The following is a 23863-nucleotide window of genomic DNA, read 5'->3' as shown; positions in this document are numbered from 1 at the left end:
GCGCACGCACACACACACGCACGCATGCACGCACACACACACGCACGCACACACACACACACACGCACGCACACAAGCACACACACGCGCGCACGCACGCACGCACACACACACACACACACACATACACACACACACAAACACACGCGCAAACACACGCGCTCGCACACGCACACACATACGCACGCACGCAAGCACACACACGCACACTCACACACACACACATGCACACACACACACAAACACACACACACACAACGAGAAAAAGAATGCGTGTTGTTGAAAAAAAAACACGATTTTCTTTCTGATATTCCGTGTCCAAGCATTTCGTTTGAAAAATACATTCCCTCACACATTCCCAGATATTACATTGGTTTGTCATTTGAGCGAGATGATGGTTTTTCTCGCCCGTCACCACAAGGCACCACATTCTACTTTGTTTTTGCTGCAATTGTGTGTCAAGGCTCTTTGTTTGGCAAAATACACTCGCTCACGCATTCCTGCAATATATTGCTTTGTCGTTTAAGCGAGCTGATGGCCTGCCCTCTTCCATGACCACATGGCACCATGTCAAATCAAACGCGACACTGTAAAAGTAGCAACTACTGTAATAATACCTGAAAAAAATTCACAAATCTCAACTACAATGAGAATCAATGATATGCGAAGCACGGATAAGAAAGGTATATATATGTCACTATGAAATCAACCCAACGTTGCGAGGTGGAGGTAAATAATGCCGTACATGACTTCCGTGTCATGATTATGATGTTTGGATGTCTCGCTTACCTTCGTCATCTAATCACGTCACGTGATACCAAATTTAGTACATGTGGATCTCGTGAAACGTCCGCGAGCACGCAATTAGGCTGGTATGTTGTCATGTTCTTACATGACACGCCTGTCAGGATTATCATGTTTGCACCAGTCAATTATTTCTTCATCCATTGACGTCACGTAACACCATATTTGTTATACGTGGAGCTGGCAAAATGGCTGCGAGCGCACCATGAAAGGCCCAATATATTGCAATGTAGCGTTGACGCGCGCCCGCGCTTGGTACAGCGACGCTAAATTAGCGAAACGCGAGCACTTCGAAAGGCGCGACTGGCGTGACCAGCGTCTGTCGGCGCAGCCCGACGGCAACCGGCGCGAGATTTGCGCCGATGCGCTACCCAGATAACACTGTGTATCCCTCTTTGCGTGATGGAGGGACGCCACACGTACTTAAACGGGCATGCGTCAAAGCAATGCAGCGCGACGCGTGCTTGCGAGTATATGGCACGACCGGTGCCTGTCGTGGCAACGCCGGCGAAACCGCGTCACGTATAAATGTATTGGCACCTTGACTGTGGCATGTAGTCTTGCTCTCACATGACACGCATCTCATGATTATCATGTTTGCACCAGTCACATGCCTTCGACATCCATTACCGTCACGTAATACCAAATTTGGCATATGTGAAGTTAGCGAAACGGTTGCGAGCGCATCATGAGTGTGTCTTGTAGTCATGTTGTTACACGACACGCATAGCGTGATTATCAAGTTTGGATGTGTCATTCACCTATGCCGTCTGTTCGCGTCACATAATACCGAGCTTGGTACATGCGAAGCTAGCGAAACGGCCGCGAGCGCATCATGAGCGTGGCATGTAGTCTTGTTGTTACATGACACGCATCTCATGATTATCATGTTTGCACTATTCACATACCTTAGCCATTCATTCACGTACTGTAACACTAAATTTGCTATATGTGTTGCTAGCGAAACGGCCACGAGTGCATCGTGAGCGTGGCATGACACGCATGTCATATTTTCATATTAAGGTATGTAGCTTATGTTTGCCGTGCAATCATGTCATACTATACCAGTTTTGCAACATACCATGTGAACGAAACCAGCGCAAGAGCGGCAGGACCATGAAGTGTAAGTCATAACATTTTTTTATATACGTGCCATGATTTTCATGTTATGACTAGTCAGATGTATTCTTCATATAGTCATGTGATGCCATACCAAGTTTGGTATCAATACCATAATCGAAACAGCCAGGAGAGCTAAATGTCGTAGGCGGCTAGATAGATAGATAGATAGATAGATAGATAGATAGATAGATAGATAGATAGATAGATAGATAGATAGATAGATAGATAGATAGATAGATAGATAGATAGATAGATAGATAGATAGATACGCTCAACGTCGCCGAAGCTCGCTAAGAAGTGCTTCGCATTTAAAACAAAAGAAAGTTAGTATATTCGAGCACCTTATCACTCAGTCAGCAAAAAAAAAAAGGTAGATCTACTGGTTAATCAGCAGCCACCACCACACTGCTTCACGCAAGAAAAAAGATCAAACACAAGCTCTCTATTGTGAATTCGCGCTTCGGTGCGCATTCATTGTGAGAACCACAGATCTCTTCCCGTCTGCAGCTCCGGGTTCTTCAACTCTGCGCGTGGTGCCGATGGCCTGTTGCCTATTGTTATCCGTACGGCCAGCAGACACCAGGTCTTTGCGAGAAGAAAAGGGGGCAAGGCCCTCATAAGCCACTGGCCATCTATTTGGTTCACGGTTCTTGCCGATGTGACGTATAGCCTCCGGCCTCAGAGATCTTTTTGACGAGCTGGCGATCGTCGTATGAGGGGCGCGTAATAAAGACAGCCTGCCTTTGTGAACCAACACAAGCCGCACACCCCCCCGTGCGACTTAGCCTTGTCTATGATTGAACAAGAGGCCTTCTACAGTCCTTATGTGTGGCTTTCGAAGCTGCACCCTTCGTACTTTTCCCGGAGGCGAAACCTTTCACCTTACTAATTAAGTCTTGTTTGCAGCTTCCCGAACGAAAAGAAATGCCCACAAAGAGAAACCTTAAATTAATTAGGAACCTGGTCAGTCAGGCACAGACTTGTCGCTTGCCTAAGGTAGGTGTTTGCCTTTTTGCAAAGACCATCGCCGTAGGCAAGCCCGTTCTGTCAGCCTCCCCCTAGAGTCCCTTTTCTTTCCAATATGGCTCCAGACTGAACCATTCAAAGTTGTCTGCGCTTCTTTTAATTCGCTGTCTTTGTTCCTTTTTCCAATTTTCCCTCCTTTCTTGTGCTCAAAAGTCTCTGTGATTTTTTAGGTGTATTTGGCGCAAGGGCTTCTGATTTGTTCGTGGTTATGAATGGCGCAAGAATACGAGACTCCAAATGAAGAAAACACAAGCACAGGCACCGGGCCAACTTTAGCGATGGTCTCTTCGTTTACACTCGTATTCTTGCACCATCGTTAACTATGAACACATACCAACTCGCCCAATTGTCAGTGAATATAGATATTTCAAACTTCGAATGGCCTCGTGACATTTTCTATTTTCTTTCTTTCTATTTTTCTTCTGCAATAAATCTTCTTGTTACGCAAAGATAAAGCCACCAAGACTTCCCCTTCTTGAGAGTCATCTTTACGCATCTGCCCCTTCGCTTATCTCATCTTGCTCACTCACCGTTTTGCGGAATCGGATCTTCAACGAAGCATGTTATGGCAGTCCGAGTTTCATAGCATATTGAAAATGACGAGCGCACTGTATTGTAGCCGTTTGAAAAGCACGTTCATCTCCAGCCAACCCTCTATCCTGCTGTCTCCTCGAACGTCTCAATTGAAACATCGATGAAGATTTAATAAATAAAAAAGCCGGCCGAATCTTCTCTCTGAGGGGAACTCGAGGTGGGAACTCGAGTAAATGCATAGCAGAATTTCGGGGATACCACGTGAATGTTGCGTAATTGGGTGTAATTTAGAAATGCCTGATCGTTATTTTGTCTTTATGATTATCTATTGAATGAAGGAGAAGCATTTGCTTCAACGAGTGGCGGGACGCTCATGTTCGGTTGTGTCACACAACTAGTTTAGAGTACTGTTGCTTCCGTATCATCTACTCGAGCCAAGCAAAGCTTCAAGCCAAGCGAAAGCCAAGTAAAAACGTTCTTGACTGAATTTTGAACGTGCGCTCCGCCGCTTATATGCACACCGCCCGTTTTCGTGGAAGTACGGAGGAGAGGTCCGCACCTCCACTGCGCATGCTCGACTTGCTGAACGCCCGGTGAGGTCTTATTGTTCAATGGCTCCTGGACTGACAGTTTAGCGGGTGTATTCCTAGTGTGGCATGAGACGCGAGCTTGCACAGTGGTGGTGTGGATGGTAACGCCGAAGCCGAAGCACCACATTCAGTGACTAGGAAATGTTCCTAATTTAAAACAATCAAACAGAAATAGGAAAGAGTTGCTTCTTTGCTCTCGGCATTTAAGCTCCTCTGTCACTTGCTATCAATGATGCGCCTTTTCACCCACGAACAGGGGCGTCCTTTTCCATTCCACACAACAATGACTTACACTGTACCTACGCAGCCATCGGTTTTGCGATTGCGAATAGGTCACTGTCTTCCATCCAAAATCGCACCCGTATCTCGACTCGAACTGCGGCTCTCTCTGTAGTCAACTCGGGCGCAACCGTCTTTTTTTTTGAATAACTACTTATCATTCCTTTTTGCTTGCTTCTCATGTTTTTAGAGTTTTCTTTTACACTTCGCGAAATTTGCGATTCACTTGAGACACCGGGAGGCAGCGTCAGGCGATTTCATCCTGAGTTGGCTATTCTGGTGCAGCGCTGTGAACTATAATACAGACGTAGCATGGTGACGCTAAATGGGTCCGCTTCAAAACTTCGCAAGTTCACGAAAGAAAAGAAGAAGCGTAAACTGAGGAACTTGCTGATTCGGTGCCTTTTTGTGCTTCAGCGTAAGCAAGGTACCCTTCGTTTAAGCAAAAACCTGAGAAGGGCCACTGTTTCTACATATATTTGTTGACATTGTGAGACGAGACAGGTAAAAATACTAATATATTTATAGGAGGACTAGCAGGCTAAACAACATTCCCATGCAGTTGCTGTTTAGCTAGTGCCAGAGACGGTGGACAAACAGAAGAAAAGACAGACAACAAAAACAAAAGACAGAGACAAGAAAAAAGAGAAAAAGGCAGGAAACTGTGCCCAAGGTTCGCCTCTCAGCTAGTGCGGGAGAGGGGTGGGCACGCGTTCAAAGCCTTTAGAACTGAGAACATTCTTAACCAGTCTTCCCCGATTCTTAGAAATGATGACTGCCAATTGTGTGTAAAAAGTTTCAAAGCTCCCTTCCGGGTGCATTGAGAAGGGGGAGCCAACAATGGGTAGATTCACACATAAAGCCGATCATCAAACTTTAGTGGCAGTACGAGCTGTCGTCTCATGGAGACGTGTTCTTTTGTCACATCATGGAGTATTCAAATAAACAGAAATGGTTAGACTACCTCAATACCGTGGCAGTCAGCTGACGATAAGAGACATACAGTTAATCCTTATTCAGTCTAAACATACAGTTAACGTCTAGTATCTGTGGTTTTTGGACATTTATATTGCTAATGTGGAATGCGAGACGTTTCACATGCAACCGTGCAGCTTTTGATTATGCGCTGATTTATAAAATCACATCAAAAAGAGACAGACGGACAGAGGTTAACCGGACGTTAGCATAAGTCTGTCCATCTTCTCTGTTGTTTTTCTATGAATAAGCTCACAAACTAAAACTTTGACATGAGCCAAGTGGCCCGAATGAGTGACCTACTCCCTTTTATTATACTAAACTCTTCCGTGAGACACCATTTGCAGACACCAAGCCATCACGTCTCCTTAATATACGATGAAGCGGACACACTTCATTCTCTTGTTGGTGCCACCTTTTCGCAAGCAGGGGAAAATCCATGTCTAAATTACGTCTGAGGCAATTTTCACACTTTACAGTAACAGCCAAGCAGCGGCACCCGTCCTCCTAAATTGAGGCTTGGTGTGTGCTCTGGGTGATATCACTGCCGCCACACAGCGGCAGCTCTATCACCTACGTACCTAAAAATTTCAACGTAGTCGAGTAAATGACTGGCATATACGGACAGCGAAGACCTTTTATATATTTAGTTGGTAGCCAAGTTTTTGCAGCGTTACCGTCTAAGAAGTAGAAGAGGTGATGGGCAGAGGTTACATTACTGCTCTTTCGTCTATTGCCGTCCACTCACTCTCTGTGCCATCGGTGCATATTACATCAACGGCGAACGATACTGGCGCTGCTGCAGCTAACTGCGAAGAGAGAGACGAAAACTTCGCAAATGCAGGAAGAGGAGAGGGAGGCTAGAGTTCGAAGAAAGAAAAAAAAAACGTGGTGGTGGGGGGTTGGTTGTCGAAAAATCTGCGAAGTGAGCAGCAGCTAGGCACGCCGCACATGCGAGGAACAGAATGAGAAATGGCGGAACAGACAGCACTGTCCATCTTCATCCCAGCACTCCCAAAGCGGGCGGTGGCGGCCACTTTTCCCAATTGTATCAGCCGCGCCAAAGTTGCCGTATTTTGATTCCTCATAGCTTCTAGGCCTCTTTCGATTCTGTCTGGCTGCGCTTCAGAAACGACAGCCAACTTTCGCTTCATTTTTTTTCAGGCGCCATATTTTTTTATTTACTTTAGTTTCTTCGCAGCAAAACGGATGGCTGCGCGGTAAATGGCTATTTCTCAACTTCTATTTTTCTGTATTGAGATGGCTAACAAGCGGAACGGCATTGGCGGTGCTTCGCACTGAGATTTCAGGCACCCTGTCGTAGAAAACTTTGAGCCCATTGTGTCAAGTAAATGATTAGGAAAGTCGGAGTAGGAGCCGAAGAAGGATAGGATGTTTTCGTGTTTTTTTTGTTAGGGCGCAAGTACACTATTCAAGGTCGATGACATCGAAGTTAGCGTGAAGAGTTTGTGGAGTAATGACCGCGAACCGCTGTATAGGTCAAAACACAAGACGACCGATTGTCTGGTTGCCTTTTCCGTCTCTGAAGCTCAAAGCGATTTTCACGCTGCAAGCCATTTTGCACCCTTATAGAGGTTTCAAGCATGCAAGCGAAACACCCTTTTGTTCAACCATAGATTACAAAAATGAGGGTGTCAGGGTGTTTTCTTTCACCAGATAGCCTCTCGTGGTAACGCTTGTACCTAAAGCACGAAAGCTAAGGGTGGTATGGGTTGTCGAAACACTTATGATCCGTATGGCAGCGTGTCATATAACAACTGAGATTTACTGATTAACAAGCTATTGGATATTAGGAGAGATTCTGTGAAATATTGCACCATCCTCGCTGCCGCTGGGGGGCGGCACTCACCAGCTACCAACTTTGGGCCGTCAGGACAGCTGAAAGTGCCGCCCGCGTCAATGGACTTAGAGTGGTCCTCTGAGGAACCGCCATAACCATCAACAAAGGGTGAGAAGGGACAGGGGTTAAATTCCTCTTCCTCCCGCCTCACCCGAAAAAAAAAAAAACAGTCGGACTTTAAATAACGTTTCTTCGTATATTCATCTCCCGGTTAAGAGAGCACTGAGTAGCATGTGACGTAGCAGATGAGTAGACTGAAAGATTCATCACGGGCTCCTTGCCAGATGTTAACACATCCTTTCCAGTGGAGCGCCCCGTGAGTTAGAGTTGCTCTTACTCCTCCCGAACTCTTGTTAGAGCACGCCACGCGGGTTCATCACCACGTCACGCGGGAGTACGTGGGTTTATCACACGTCTGCAGAATCTCCTTCCCCGACACCATCACGCGATTGCTGAGAAAGTTTTACTCGTTCGCTGCCGCGTCCATTCAGATAAATCACACGTGATCGACGCATTCGTTCGTCAATTTAGGCATGTTAAATCTGTTTCTCGTAGACCCAGCACTTTCTAGTAGTTGGTCCAGCCACTCAACTTTCGGAATCAATTTGAATTTGCTCGTTTTGGCAACATGTTGATTTTCGAAAGACGTTTGCACCAACCAGTGTGCATGTGTTAATGGAAAAATGCGCTAGGCTGGCGATCTTGACAAAAATGCGTACCCCTCGATGATTGATATGTAGAGTTTAATGTCCCGAAACCACCATTTGATTATGAGAGACGCCGTAGTGGAGGGCTCCGGAAATTTGGACCACCTGGGGTTCTTTAACGTGCACCCAAATCTGAGTACACGGGCCTACAACATTTCCGCCTCCATCGGAAATGCAGCCGCCACAGCCGGGATAAAAATGCGTACCCCTCGTGATTATGCTGCAGTAGCATCGAATGGCTCTAATCAAAAGAACCTTTGCGAGCCAAATATTGAATTTAATAGTCAAAAAATATCGTCAAAAGAGTGAAAAGGAGTCAAAAATTAAAAGTAAAAAAATATCGAATTGAAGAGTATGTCGAAAACAGTTTTTTTCCTGAGTGGGTAAACTTTTGACCGCAGCGGCTCTTTAATAGAAGCTTTGTCTCAATACGGCTATGAAATGAGACAACGCATTTAAAGAAATTGAAAGGGCCACTTTCAATTTGACTTTGACCGTGTCTTTGAGAAATTCGACTATATCAAAGCTTGAAATGTAGTTTTGCTGCAATACGCGAATGTAATCAGACGAAGCACAAGAAAGATATGAAGGGGTCATGTTCAATCGGACGTTCCCTGCAAGATGTCTTTGTGAAGTTTAAATAGTTCGAGTAGCTCGAATAATATAGATTTCAGCGCCAATCGAAACGAATAACAATCCACTAATCGAAAAACATTCAAAATTTTCAATATTTGCCCAAACTTAAAGGAGTTGTAAAATAGCCTCTGCTCAGAAAAAACTGTTTCGGAATGAAACTGAATCTCAAGATACTGTGTTAAGAAAGGAAAAATGGTCACTCAGTTCTGAAACGCGAATTGCTGCATAGACCTAAGCTTAAATATAAATGGTGGTCTTGTTGTTTATGTTCGGCTCATGACACATTTAGGCAGGGAAGGATGAGGCGGCCTGGTGATGATCACAAAAGACGCTGATCAGAACATTGGGCATGTTGACTGTAACACTATATAATGATAATATCTGAGGTTCTACGTTCCTAAACTATACGATATGGTTATGACAGACGCCGAAGTGGAGGGCTCCGGAAATTTTGGCCATCTGGTGTTCCTCACCATGTACCGGCATCGCACAGTACAATGGCGTCTAACATTTCGTCTGCATTGAAATGAGAGCACTAGCACCGGGATCGAACCAGTGACCTTCGAGCCAGCAGCCGGACACCAAGGCGGACAATGTAACGGAACAAACGAACGTGCAAGGCAAACACCAATTCCAGCCCGTCACAAGTGACGTAGCTCATTGAATAGAAATATTGTCAGTGTCAACTGTCGCGATGAACGAAATTCTACTAAAGCACATTTACCAAAGAACATTGTGGGGAAATAAATAATAAGAAACAGGCGTAGGGAGAAGATGTAAGTTATAAGTATAACGGTTTAAAGGACAAAAGAGACCGCATAAAGAAGACGAGAATCCGACTTGCATGCTAATTACGGCGAATGCAGTGCCTGGCCTCAGCAGCGTATACCTTAGGTAACCGTTGAAGTGTCCTAGTTAGCAGAATAGTGCATCGGTAGCGAACGGTTTTTTCTGAGCTCAATTTTTTTACTTTGCCATTAGTCTGCGAGCTAGGTAGTTAACTGCACAGTGAAAGCAACACCTGAATCATACATTTTGTTTATACTTCCACGGCTCAGTGTCTGTGTTTCTTCTTTTAGTTATTTGACGTTTTTGTCTTCCCTTGGGTCGTGCGAAAACATTTCCACTTGCAGAGCCTTTTATGGTAGCTGTCACTGTGAAATTTTGAAAACTGTCTCACGGAAAAAAAAATCTCTTCGCAGAACAGCCGTTAAAGCTTCCTTTCGTGTGTCTGGTTTTCTTGCTGTTTTTCGCTTGCTGCTCGAGTGAGTTTAGGAAGAACTGCTCCAAACGTAACCAGCCCAAACTAAATGCTGCCACTAGTTTTGGAGAAAAGCTTCTGGATGCGTATCCCCTGGTGGCGAGAACGGAACTCAAAGCACCCCACTTGGTTCGCTCGAATAAACAACAGCTGGCGCTGTCCCTTTGCGAAAAGCTGTCGTGTAATAACTGCGAAGTTCTGGTTACCAAACCAGGCCGTCTCACTTTGACAGATTCTAGCTAAGGTTCGCTTCTTTCTTCTCTGTGTGAAGCGTCCGACAGCTAAGTGCTCTCTACAACGAGGAGCGTGTCAAATGCGCCTCGATTTTATTTTAAAAAGTTCGAGGGACTCCGTCAGCCGGGGCTTGTGCAGGCGAAGCGGGCGTGCTGTAGAGCATCGTGCATGACAGTATGACGACATTTATGTGTCAGAAAATGATATTCAAAAAAAGAAAACACAGCGTGAGCCATTTAGTCACCCGTACAAACAGGTCCGCTGCTCCATTACCTTGTTCGCGAAGTATAGACGTGTAATAATTACTTATGGTGAGAATAGCCGTAACGACAACTAGAGAGAACATTCCGCACACACATGATGCGGTCATTTAACTGTAACTTTCCATGGAGGCTTGCACCTTTATGCTTTTGTTTTAAATTAGGCTATAAATCTTTCTCTCTCACATTTGACCAAATTTCTAGGTTTCGCTGTGGTAAACGGAAGATTGAGAGAACTCCGTGATACTCGGTAAGCCTTTTTTCGTTGGCTGACAATCCACAACATCGCAGTCCAATTGAGCGCAAACCAACAATTTAAAGGAGAACACTTGGGAGCCAGTGTTCGCCAACATAAAGGAAATTGCGAAGGAACATGTATCACCAGTCTCAATAACTATGGAGGTAATCGCAGGGTTAATGGCAAGGGCTCACGTATCGGCCCCCCGAGCAGCGCCATGAGAGCCACCAATCCCAAGATACTCATAACAGCGGGCTACGTAACGCAACCAGATACGCTAAAAATAACCGTCACAAACAACAACAGGCGCTACGATTCAATATCATGCAATAACTAATCAAGACACTTATAGATTAAAATTTTCGTCAAACAAATTACGTTCAAAGTTCCTGGAACAAAAACTTCTCTTCAAGAAAACACTCAAAGTGCAGCGCCAGTTATCGTTCCGCTGCTCTCGAAGTTTCTCTTCGGGGAAACTTCGCGTCGTCAAATATCCGCACTTCAATAACAAAACTTCACCGGTAATACGTCTTCACCCATGGGCGGTAAACATACACTCTTTTCCGGCTAGTATAACACAAGCCTTCACCCGCAGGTGGAAAACCTCTTCATCTCCTGCGCTTCGCATGCTGGCACAGAACTGTCTTCATCACCTGTTCGCCACCATCCGCTGTTCACCTAAATACGTTCACCCTGTGTTCTGGCAGTTTCGTCTGCGCGCCGCACGGCCAAAGCTGGGGAAAGAACGGGACTTTTCTCGAACTCTGCGCGACCTGTGACGCAACTCGGCAGCGCCGCCCCTTCGAGATGTTTCTGGAGTTCATTTGGTGTTGGATTCGAGAAGGTTGGCTGGCGTGGCTACGGCACCTTCGAGGGGGAGAGGCGGCGCGCCAGAGGAGTCCTTTGATACTTATCTTCTTTGTGATGGCTTCTGTCGCGTTCGAACGGGGCACCGTATTATTGACGCCATTGGAATTTGGACGCGCGTGCTTATTTGAGCGCTAGTCTAGTTCGTGACAACATGGTAAAATCATCTGAGACGCAGAAACTGATATATGTAAATCTCAAATGATCTTATTGCTTGTTATGGCCCGCCACGTTTTCAACGAATCAGTCACTTTGTGTGCAACGTATTTATGAAGACGTTCTCGCGAATTTTAAACAAATGATTCACGATGCCTCACTGTAACTTTCTGGCCCGATATATAAGTTTAATTGCAGTTGTAACGCTTTCAGCCTTAGCTAGGCATTATTGCATGACTTAGATGGGAAGTAGCTGAATACTATAGAAGCCCTGCGCATGGCACGGAGCAGCACCGCCACAACCTATAGTACAAATAAGAAGAACAGTGCGTAATAAAATACTTCACCGTGTAAAAGCAGTTAAAGTCAGCTGGATTGTTCTTATGTCCCTGTTAACAAATATGTCGTAACGACAGGACATCGGTAACAAGAGCTCGTACATACACTACATTCTTATAAATAAAACATGCTACCGTTATTTTCGCACTCTGGTGACTGCCTTTTCATTATATTTTACTGTCGGTTTTCGAATTTGTCGACGCTTTAACGTTTTGACTCGTAGTTCCGGCAGTCTTTTATATTTCCTTTAATGCCGTCACCGCTATTGTCGTTGTTCTCTTATACACGTTTAATTTCAGGGGCGTAGCCAGCGGAGGGGGACAAAAGAGGTGTTCAAATCCCCTGAAATATTTCAAATTTTCTGGTGTGTTGAACTCAAACACATAAAAGCAAACACAAGAAAGTACATAAAGTATAATTGAGCACCCCCTTCCCCACGCGGAAAACGAATCTGGCTAAACACCTGTTTGATTTGCCAACAGTCAGGCCGGCTTGAGCCATTTCATAACTGGCACATTAAAGATAAAAAGTCGCTGATGCGCCACACCCACCTAAGCCTACACCGTTGAAATTAAGTGCTGGAAATTTGACTGACACGCGCATTTACACATCTGAAGACTAAACACGAAAATCTGGTTCACTGTACTAATGCATGTTTGCAAAATGGGACCAAAGTAAACAACGTGTACCTTGAGAACTAATTAAAGTCATCGCGAAAATATATTTAGATATTTTTTTGCAATATATTTTAGCCCAGGCTTTTCAGGGCTGGGCTAAATACATATGCACATACGATTTCCAGGTCATCAGTCCTAGGTGATCTTTTACAATCTAGCCCGAATAGAAGGATGTACGTTGCAGTCTTTAGCTACTTGCTTTGCTTTTGCATATCTGAACAAAAGCCGACTACATGGTGCTGACGAAAGGTGACACGCCAACAAAAATCAAACTAAATCGTAAAATGAAGAGTGGAGACAATTAGTTTGAGTATAACAATAATAGTAAGAGTTGTGGTCCCTTTATTATGAGGGAAAACTTCAATTTTTATGCTACAGATATTTAATTTTACTCATAAAATTTAATAAAACATTGGACTAAAAAGTGGACGCCACCACCAAATTACCCAGACGATTTAGTAAACACTGTTTGTAGAAAACCATAAAATTACATTCACTTAGTCTTAAAATTTCACTTTCACCTAGACGGGTGTGTTTAATTAATTTTCGAACTAAGAGGAATACTGTCTATCAACTATCTTTCAGTTGAACATTTCTGCATTATTCTCTCTAATAACGCGTTCAAAGGAACACGAACGACGATGATGATATCGAAAGAAAAAAGAAAGAAAAAGAAAATAAAACAAATAAAAACCACCAAACGCCTTTTTTCAGCGTAAGGCTAACTCTTTAATGCTTGATATTTTGATGCACGAGCCTCTACTAAGCATTATTGTCGGCATTGTTTCCAGCTTCGTCGCCCCGTTATACCATCACTGTGGTCACAACCGCAGTCACCCCGCTCTTATTATAGGCGCGATCTCGGCATCCCGCCACCCAAGTTTGACTGATTGATTTATTGATTCATTGGTTGATTGATCGATTGAAAGATTCATTCATTCATTCATTCATTCATTCATTCATTTATTCATTCATTCATTCAATCATTCATTCATTGTGCACTCACTTGTTATATTTTGGCAAGACAGGTTTGATAGAGTTAATAATAAAACTAAAGAGAAAAATACACCAGAAAGTTCTGCTTGAACAAAGTAATGGCATCTTCGCGCCACTAGCGACAAGCCTGAAAGAAGAGGGGAGCAGAGTGGCCTTCATCGTCTCTCTTCCTCTTTCTTTTCTTTCTGTGCCTCCCAAGTCTTGTATCTGTTTATTTCAGCGGCGTAACCACAATTTTTTTTCAAGTGGGTGCTCACGGCCATATCGCTAGCTTCACATATGCGAAAAATTGTGACATGCATGTCATGTAAGCACATGACTACATGCTAAGCTAATGATGAGCTCGCGGCCGTTTCACTAGCTTCACATATACTAAGCTTGGTATTACACGACGCGAATGGACGTCGAAGGTCTATGACAGGTGCAAAATTGATGATCGTGATAAGCATGTCATATAAGAGCATGACAACATGCTACCCTCATAGTGCGCTCGCGGCCATTTCGCTAACTTCACATATACTAAATTTGGTATTACGTGACGTTAGTGAATGACGAAGGTAAACGCCACATCCTGAAATAATAATCTTGATATGTGTGTCATGTCAAACATGTGTACATGTTATGCTCGTAGCATGCTCGCGGCCGTGTACGTGGCTTCACGTATACCACAATAGGTATGACATGACGTGAATGGTCGATAAGCACAGATGCCAGGCGCAAACATGATAGTCATTAGATGTAAGTCATGTGTGGTATGATTTACTTGCCTACAAGTGCTGGGGCTGGTATTGCAAACGTTAGTGGTGCCATCGTTACACGACTATGAACAACATAATTGCGTCTTCTTTAGATATATGAGTGGGCACAAAACTTGTGCCCACTCATATACTTGTGTTTACTGTATATTACGTTCATCCGCATCTTAACGTTGGGCTGATTTTAAAGTGACATATCAACCTTCCTCACTCAAGCATCACATATCATCGATTCGCGCTGTATGTGGGATCTCCTCATTTTCTCTCTCTATCTTTCTCTATTTATCACTTTCTATAGGTCTCTCTCTTTTTTATGTTTGTTTTCAAATTGATTCTTTCTCTCTCTGTTTTCATGTTGTTCCTTTGTCCTTGACACTTGCAGCTGCGGTGTGCACGATAGCCGGGGCTTGCCATTCCTGTGTCACATACCGACCATAGTTTTCTGCAGAGAAGCTTGTACAGCGAAAGCTGTTAAGAAATATCTACAAGGTTGCTGTAGTTGCCCACCGGCGCCGGTGTCCGTAACCACTATCACGCTAAACAAGAAAAAAAAAAGTCACAGCTTTGCCATTTAGGTGAAGCAGAAAATGCGATAGAAACCAATTGGAATGTCACGCAAATAATGGCAAGCAGATTGAAATGTGACTCACATTGCTCACGCCTAAATGATGCACTAAAGTGCTCACAGCTACAGATGAACTCGAATAAGTGTTTCAGTTGTTTTTTCACTGCGTCTGAGAAGCGTGCCCTTAAACAGAGACTGTGCAGCGACTGCAGTAACCCTTGTGCGCCCAGTACGTTGAACAGAATTGTTTCGGTGAAAGCCCAAGGCGTGCGATTTTCCCCACCGCGGAATAAGCGGGCGCATATGTGATCGTCGGCACAGCCCCCCCCCCCCTCCCCCCCCCCACCACAGCGCAAAGAACGCGGAGGAGATGAACGGGCGTCGCCGCGTCGGGACAATATGGCGGCGCATACTCATTCTGCCATCTCGCTGGTCATCCTTAAAACATAATAGTTCCCTCGAGATCGGCATCGCCAGTGGTGCACCACGCGAAGAATGGCAAGCAGATTGAAATGTGATTCGCATTGCTTACGCCCAAATAGCTTGCTGTTTCAACGATAAAGGAGGTGCTGCTTCGTGACTCAGTGGCTAACGCTACGTACTTATAGGCAGAGGTCGGCCGTTCGTTTCTGCGTGCCGGAGTCTCTTTCTGGATTATTTTAGGGGCGAAGCTCCTTAGGGCGTGGGCTGTGCGTCCCCTGTAGCCTGTATGTAGCCACCTCTAGTTTAGTTCTTGCAGTGTTCACTAGATGGCGGTACCGTCTCCTGTATGTAGCCACCTCTAGTTTAGTTCTTGCAGTGTTCACTAGATGGCGGTACCATCTCCTGTATGTAGCCACCTCTCGTTTAGTTCTTGTAGTGTTTACTAGATGGTGGTACTTGTAGCTGATGATGAAAAGAAGCAAGATGTTATAAACTAGAAAGCGGTACTTGTAGTTGATGAAAGACGCGAGATCTTATAAAATAGGAATGATGTCACATATGGCGCGTGTCATTGGTTGAAGGCAATCGTTCGATTTAGTGCGGCGACGTACGCTAGGGGGAGCGTTGTAATAAAATCCGTTCGCTGTTGGCGCGCGCTCGGAGTCGCCGGATGGATAAGGCTGCACAGCGGAGAGAGCGCAAGGCGGCAGCAGCGCGCGCTCGCAGACAGAATCCCGATGTGCGAGCGCGCGAGGCAAGGGACATCGCAAGCCATCCATCGTCTAAGAACAAATAAAAGTTGATTTGTGTATATACACACACAGCGTTTCTCACGTCTTTACATGATGATCGACTGGGCGAATTACACGGAAGATTCACAGTTTACCGATGAATCCCTCCGGAGCTTCGCCCATTCATCATCATTCACCCCGTGAATATGCCGTAACTTTTTTTGCTTCTTACGTTTTCATACACATAGATACGTATGCATATGCAATGAAACAGGGTGGACGCAGACGCAGGCGGCAAAATCCAGCCAAGGTTGTGCATATAATTGCTATCGTAAAAAAAATGCAGTATGGAACGGGGTTAAAACCTGGGCACTCTCTGTGTAAGCCCAGAATTCTACCACACAGCCATGCCGGAGCTTCAATTTTTTTCGCTCAAAGACTCTATACAAGTGTTATTTTCACAAGGAACAACGTTAGGATACGTGATATAGCATGATAGAAGAGTGAAATAACAACCACGCATCAAAGAGTGCGAATACTGTAACCAGGCGTTCCACAATATAAATTCTGTGATGAGTAAGTCATTGAATGCCTCGAACCCATGACAAAGGGCTCAGCTGCATTCTTCAACTTCAGCAGCCACCGAATCCATTAATGCAGCGGTGAGTGCCTTGCAAATGGGCTTGTATTATTCGCCCTGAAGGAGTCTCCAACGGGCTCAAGAAATGACGATCTTCCAGCGTTCGCTGTAACACTGCTGCGCATTCAGCGGAGGTGAGGCTTCTTTTTTTTGCATTTGTAAGAAACGATTTACGTGTTCCTGATTGGGCCACTTAACGATATTCGTTATTTGTCCCACACGAGGCATTTATGGCCCACAAACATGGTGGTTTAGGGGAAAAAGCGGGCACGGGTACTTTTATACGTTTAGTTGATTATTAAAAACGAAAAATTAACGCTCTAGAGTGACATTATATATATTATCGGTCGAGGAAAGCCAATTTAGCCTGAGGAAAGCCAAAAAGCCATGCATGCCTTTTTTAGCTTCTATAGTTATAAAACGCTTAGGGATAAAAATTTCTTTTTAATAGGAAGGCTACTACGTTTCTTGTGAGAATATAACCAGAAAGAGGACGTTTACCTAGGGAATGTACCAGGAAAGTAATACAAAGCTAGCAGTACGTGTGGGGACGAGCAAAAAAAACCTCGTCGAAGAGCAAAACTAGACCTACTCGCCCAGGAAGAGACCATTCTCGCAAGTTTTCAACGTAAAGATCTCCGGAAGGCACACTCTTATCTCTGTAGCGCGGCGAGGTGTCATAATCCCCCAGGGGGCGTATGGCCTATCCACTCGCAAATAACGTTAAACCTGGCTTCGCGCCGACTAATATATCTCGCGCCTGCCCCCGCAAAATGGGAGAGCTTCGTAAGAGCACCGCGTGAAATCCGCGCCTAATCTTAGCGCCGGCTCTTAACGGTTCTGCGAACGGCGCCGTCATTTCGGTAAGCTCCCAAAGCGCCTCGCGAGTTTTTACTTGCCTATACCGTGGGCATCGTCAAGAACGCACACGAAAATGTAAAAAAAAAAGAAAGCAGGGTGAGGATGGGAATGATTTGCACTACAGCCCGAAGCTGCGACTTTCGCATACGATTGACAGAAAGTTGGCAGCATACCATTAGTTGCATAAGAAAAAAAGTTTGTCATTCATGTGAATCCTACCTTCCAATACTATTTAACAATATGCCCCAACCCCGCCTGCATTGTCAGACTGCTATGTGAATTCCTCCTGCACAAAAAAAAAGGGACGCCGAGTTAGGTCACATAGTAAATAGTCATTGCCGAGTATGAAACAGGCTAGAAAATAGCACGGACGAAGAAAGGAAACTCGACAACACAGTGCTTATGGTGTTGAGTTTTATTTGGTTTTGTCCATGTTCTTCCCTCTCCTCTACGATAAAGTACTGTAAAAAAAATTGGCCCCGTATCTGCATGTAATCAGCAAATGTCGTCTAAAAACGATAGGCTTGCGTGTGACGGGCATGCGCGCCCGTCTCAGAGGTGATAAGGTGTAGAACGCAAGGCGACGGGTAGGTGCCATCACCGTGTCGTCTTACCAAAGCGTTGGAAACACTCGCTTCTTCGTGCAATCGTTGCATGGTCAGCGCCACGTGATAAACGCTACGCTCCTTGGAATACCTTATGTATGCCTTGTCTAGTAAAAGACGCACACGCAGAATATATACGTCTTGTTAAGATGCCTAAGATATGCGCAATAATTGCTTTTTAATTGACAATCGCACAAGTATGAACGCTATACCTTGAGCAACATTGGTGGGCGCTGCGGATGGAGTCGGCCGTTTCAAAAACCTGGCGCCATTAGAAGTGGAGAAACAGACAAATGGACAGACAGATCAAAATTTTTGCGTCAAGGGTTCCCAAGAAAGACTATCGTCTTTAATAACTGCCAAGGGAGAATTTAGCTTTGCGCTAAAAGCCTCACATTAAGCTGGATGCTTGAGTGCGGAAATAATCCTCAACTGAGCTTAGTCCCTTATCTCCGTAGTCGGTCGTATCGAAATCCTATACGGCTATATGTTTCAAGTGGTTCCGAGGTGCCGTGTGTTGGAGTGAGATAACTGAACGGGTCGGGACTCTGTCAAGGCAGCGTAGTGTGCACCTATTCAGGCTGGTGAAGTAGAGATAAGCGTTCGAGTGCGGGTAAAGCAGGATGAATGAAGCGACCCACGCAGCATGGGGCAAAAAAGGAGCAACCGTACGGAAAATACGCGGGTCCAAAAGGGTATCAAACGAGCTAGTACAGGAACTATAAACAACGCCGATGAGAAAAGGACTCCGCTGCCAGCCCTTGTGCTTTGTGAAAGGCGCATGCAGCTGAAAGGAGACGCAGCTGCGAACAGCTCAGCCGAAATTTCAGTCCTGAGCGACGTATTTTTACATCGAGGTCCGTACTTGCGCTCTTTCGAGGGCCGTTATACAGCAGACTGCTGCTGTTGGGCGATAGCTCAGAAGAAGCAAGAGTGGCGTTTGGATCAGATGCGTTTCTTACCACAGGGTGCCGCCACATGCCGCGCGCTGCCCTCTCTATAGTTCACGAAAATTACACAGCAGTCACACGTGGACCCACCGGAATGTCATAACGCGTTGCAGAGCGAGAGCGGCAGGCCCCACAGACCTTGCTTCAATTACCTAAAGGGAACTCTGGTGCTGTAACCGTACAGCCACCACGGGAATGATGGGTAGTACACGAATTGGCCCAGTCTTCGTGCTTGTGGTTGAGAGTGCACTTGGGACTTTGTTTGTTGTTTCTGTTATTGCATTTATGTCAAATAAAAGGACGAACCATTGTGCACCTTATGAACCAATTTGAATTTTGCTCATCCTAAAAAAAGTGTAACTGCGATACATTCGCGAAACTTTCTGTTGCTGTAAAGTGGCTGGAGGCCACGCGAATCTAAACGAAGCAGAAAAAATCGAAGCTTAGAAAAATCCCTTATGTGAAGTGCAATGCATTGCAGCTCCAATGAACACTTGCGCCAGAGTTCCCTCTAGTGAATATTGTAGGAAACTCTGTTGCATTGTATCAGCGGTATGAATGTATGTGTGTTTATGTAGATGTGTTTATGTGTGTATATACGTGCACTTTTTAAGTTTATCAGCGTGAATGTTTACGATGTTCAATGCGTGGTGTATCTTCATTTTGGAATGCCTTTTTTACTCGTTTGTAAAGGTTGTTTTCAAATATTAAGTTGAGAAATTATTCTTGAATTATTATGTATTGCTTATGTTTTATACAGTACTTGCTTGTTACGTACCAGTAATCATTTCTGCACTACTGCAACGTTTATGTGCAGGTCACCAGGGCCTTCGTCAGCCGTTCTTACCGATTTTGCCTTTGAAGACTTCCCAGTTTTGTCTGTTAAATAAAAAATAATAATATAAAAACTGAAAAAGAAAAGTCCCAGCGCCGTAGAATACAACGCGAAACATCTGCCGGAGGTACCTGTGCGCATGTGCTATCCTCACTCGCGTTCCGTGTATCACAGTGACACTGAGCCACGTCAACCCTAAAAGCGGACGACCCTATACATTCAGTGCCTCATAGACTAGGTTTTGGCGATTTGTTATATACGTTGCAGATACAAGAACAAATAAAAAGTCGAGGCGGCCTCGTGAAGGATAGCAGATGTCTTTGTCTACACCAGGAAGTTTTTTTTTTTGCGTCACCGGCAGGCGACCAACAGATGCATGTTCTGTCACTATCGGGTACTCACTCCGAGCTGTCTCTGTGGGTTCGTGCCTCGTGGCCGAAGCAGCAGCAGGCACCTTTCCAGAAAGCACTGCGCTGTGCGGATGACCTGGCAGGCTTCGTGGTGGGTGCTGGGCGGTCACGTCTATTCCTCCAGTTTTACCTGCGATAGCGAAAAATATCAAGAAAGAAATAAAAATACATATTCTTTCTGAGAGAGAAACACAAATGTATTAGGTGATATCATGTTCCTTTACACACTAAATGTTCGAGCAAAACAACGAACAGAAAGCACAGGCACGTATACAGCAGTGAAATGAGCTGGTGCCTACTGAAGGCTGCTGCCTTAAGTAGGCACCACCCTTCTAGCTTTTGACCGTGGCGCAATGCACACTGTGGGGGATCGTCTAATAATCAAGTTGACTTTCCTGCCTTTCCTTCTTCTTTCTTCTGCTCTTCCTTCGTCACACTGTTAGAACTTCGCCAATAATTGAGTTGCATTTCGTGCATTTCATTATTCCTTCTTCTTCTCCTCCTTCTTCATCCCACCGTTGAAAATTCACCAATAATTGAGTTCCATTTCGTGCATTTCCTTCTTCTTCTTCCCCTCTTCCTTCATCCCACTGTTAGAAATTCGCCAATAATTGAGTTGCATTTGGTGCCTTTCCTTCTTCTCCTCCTTCTTCATCCCACTATGGGAGATTGGCCAATAATTGAGTTCACTTTCCTGCCTTTCCTACTTCTTTCTACTCCTCCTCCTTCATCCGACCGTTGAAAATTCGCCAATAATTGAGTTGCAATTCGTACATTTCCTTCTTCCTTCTTCTCCTTCTTCATCCCACTGTGGGAGATTGGCCAATAATTGAGTTGCATTTCGTGCCTTTCCTTCTTCTTCTTCTTCTTCATCCCACTGTGGGGGATAGGCCAATTATTGAGTAGACTTTCCTACCTTTTCTACTTCTTTCTACTACTCCTCCTTCATCCCACCGTTGAAAATTCGCCAATAATTGAGTTCAATTTCGTGCATTTTCTTCTTCCTTCTTCTCCTCCTTCTTCATCCAACTATGGGCGATTAGCCAATAATTGAGTTGAATTTCATGCCTTTCCTTCTTTCTTCTCCTCCTCCTTCATCCCACTGATGGAAATTCGCCAATAATTGAGTTGCATTTCGTGCCTTTCCTTCTTCTTCTCTTTCTTCATCTCACTGTGGAGGATCGGCCAATAATGGAGTTGATTTTCCTGCCTTTCCTACTCCTTTCTACTCCTCCTCCTTCATCCCACCGTTGAAACTTCGCCAATAATTGAGTTGCATTTCGTACATTTCCTTCTTCCTTCTTCTTCTCCCTCTTCATCCAACTGCGGGAGATTGGCCAATAATTGAGTTGAATTTCATGCCTTTCCTTCTTCTTTCTTCTCCTCCTCCTTCATCCCACTGATGGAAATTCGCCAATAATTGAGTTGCATTTTGTGCCTTTCGTTCTTCTTCTCCTTCTTCATCCCACAGTGGGGGATAGGCCTATAATTGAGTTGACTTTCCTGCCTTTCCTACTTCTTTCTACTCCTCCTCCTTCATCCCACCGTTGAAAATTCGCCAATAATTGAGTTGCATTTCGTGCATTTCCTTCTTCTTTCTTCTCTTCCCTCATCCTACTGTTAGAAATTCGCCAATAATTGAGTTGCATTTCGTGCCTTTCGTTCATCCTTCTTCTTCTCCTCCTTCTTCATCCCACTTTGGGGGATCGGTCAATATTTGAATAGAATTTCGCGCCTTTCCTTTTTTTTCTTCTCCTCCTCATTCATCCCACTGATCGAAATTCGCAAATAATTGAGTTGCATTTCGTGCCTTTCCTTCTTCTTCTCCTTCTTCATCCCACTGTGGGGGATTCGCCAATAATTGAGTTGACTTTCCTGCCTTTCCTACTTCTTTCTACTCCTCCTCCTTCATCCCACTCATCAAAATTCGCCAGTAATTGAGTTGCATTTCATGCATTTCCTTCTTCCTTCTTTTCTTCCTTCTTCATCCCACTGTTAGAAATTCGCCAATGATTGAGTTGCATTTCATGCCTTTCGTTCTTCATTCTTCTTCTCCTCCTTCTGCATCCGACTGTGGGGGATTGGCCAATAATTGAATAGAATTTCGCTCCTTTCCTTCTTTTTTCTTCTCCTCCTCCTTCATTCCACTGATGGAAATTCGCCAATAATTGAGTTGCATTTCGTGCCTTTCCTTCTTCTTCTCCTTCTTCATCCCACTGTGGGGGATCGGCCAATAATTGAGTTGACTTTCCTGCCTTTCCTACTTCTTTCTACTCCTCCTCCTTCATCCCACCATTGCAAATTCGCCAATAATTGAGTTGCAATTCGTGCATTTCCTTCTTCCTTCTTCTCCTCCTTCTTCATCCAACTGTGGGAGATTGGCCAATAATTGAGTTGAATTTCATGCCTTTCCTTCTTCTTTCTTCTCCTCCTCCTTCATCCCACTGATGGAAATTCGCCAATAATTTAGTTGCATTTCGTGCCTTTCCCTCTTCTTCTCCTTCTTCATCCCACTGTGGGGGATAGGCCAATAATTGAGTTGACATTCCTGCCTTTCCTACTTCTTTCTACTCCTCCTCCTTCATCCCACCGTTGAAAATTCGCCAATAATTGAGTTGCATTTTGTGCATTTCCTTCTTCCTTCTTCTCTTCTTCCTTCATCCCACTGTTACAAATTCGCCAATATTTGAGTTGCATTTCACGCCTTTCGTTCCTTCTTCTTCTTCTCTTCCTTCTTCATCCCACTGTGGGGAATTGGCCAATAATTGAATTGAATTTCGCGCCTTTCCTTTTTTATCTTCTCATCCTTCATCCCACTGACGGAAATTCGCCAATAAATGAGTTGCATTTCGTGCCTTTCCTTCTTCTCCTCCGTCTTCATCCCACTGTGGAAGATTGGCCAATAATTGAGTTGAATTTCATGCCTTTCCTTCTTCTTTCTTCTCCTTCTCCTTCATCCCACTGATGAAAATTCGCCAAAAATAGAGTTGCATTTCGTGCCTTTCCTTCTTCTCCTTCTTCATCCCACTGTCGGGGATCGGCCAATAACTGAGTTGACTTTCCTGCCTTTTCTACTTCTTTCTACTCCTCCTCCTTCATTCCACCGTTGAAAATTCGCCAATAATTGAGTTGCATTTCGTGCATTTCCTTCTTCCTTCTTCTCTTCCTTCTTCTCTTCCTTCTTCTCTTCCTTCTTCATCCCACTGTTAGAAATTCACCAATAATTGAGTTGCATTTCGTGCATTTCCTTCTTTCTTCTTTTCCTCCTTCTTCATCCCAATGTGGGGGATTGGCCAACAATTGAGTTGAATTTCGCGCCTTTCCATCTTCTTTCTTCCCCTCCTCCTTCATCCCCCTGATGGAAATTCGCCAATAATTAAGTTGCATTTCGTGCCTTTCCTTCTTCTTCTCCTTCTTCATCCCACTGTGGGGGATCGGCCTATAATTGAGTTGACTTTCCTGCCTTTCCTACTTCTTTCTACTCCTCCTTCTTCATATCACCGTTGAAAATTCGCCAATAATTGAG

The 23863-nt window shown here is 44.6% G+C and overlaps 1 protein-coding gene across 1 annotated transcript in view; it reads right to left on the bottom strand.

The window, feature by feature from the left end:
• Positions 1–15264: 15264 nt before the first annotated feature.
• Positions 15265–23863, bottom strand: part of LOC142765481 (uncharacterized) — an 887742-nt gene continuing 879143 nt past the window's right edge. The window contains exon 7 of the mRNA XM_075866530.1: positions 15265–20467. The gene's annotated coding sequence lies outside the window, so the exon portion shown is untranslated. The remainder of the gene's footprint in view (positions 20468–23863) is intronic.

The sequence above is a fragment of the Rhipicephalus microplus genome, chromosome 6, assembly GCF_043290135.1.
Source record: "Rhipicephalus microplus isolate Deutch F79 chromosome 6, USDA_Rmic, whole genome shotgun sequence".
NCBI lineage: Eukaryota > Metazoa > Arthropoda > Arachnida > Ixodida > Ixodidae > Rhipicephalus > Rhipicephalus microplus.
Note: the sequence above shows the minus strand (reverse complement) of the source record. Positions and strands in the feature narration are given on the sequence as shown.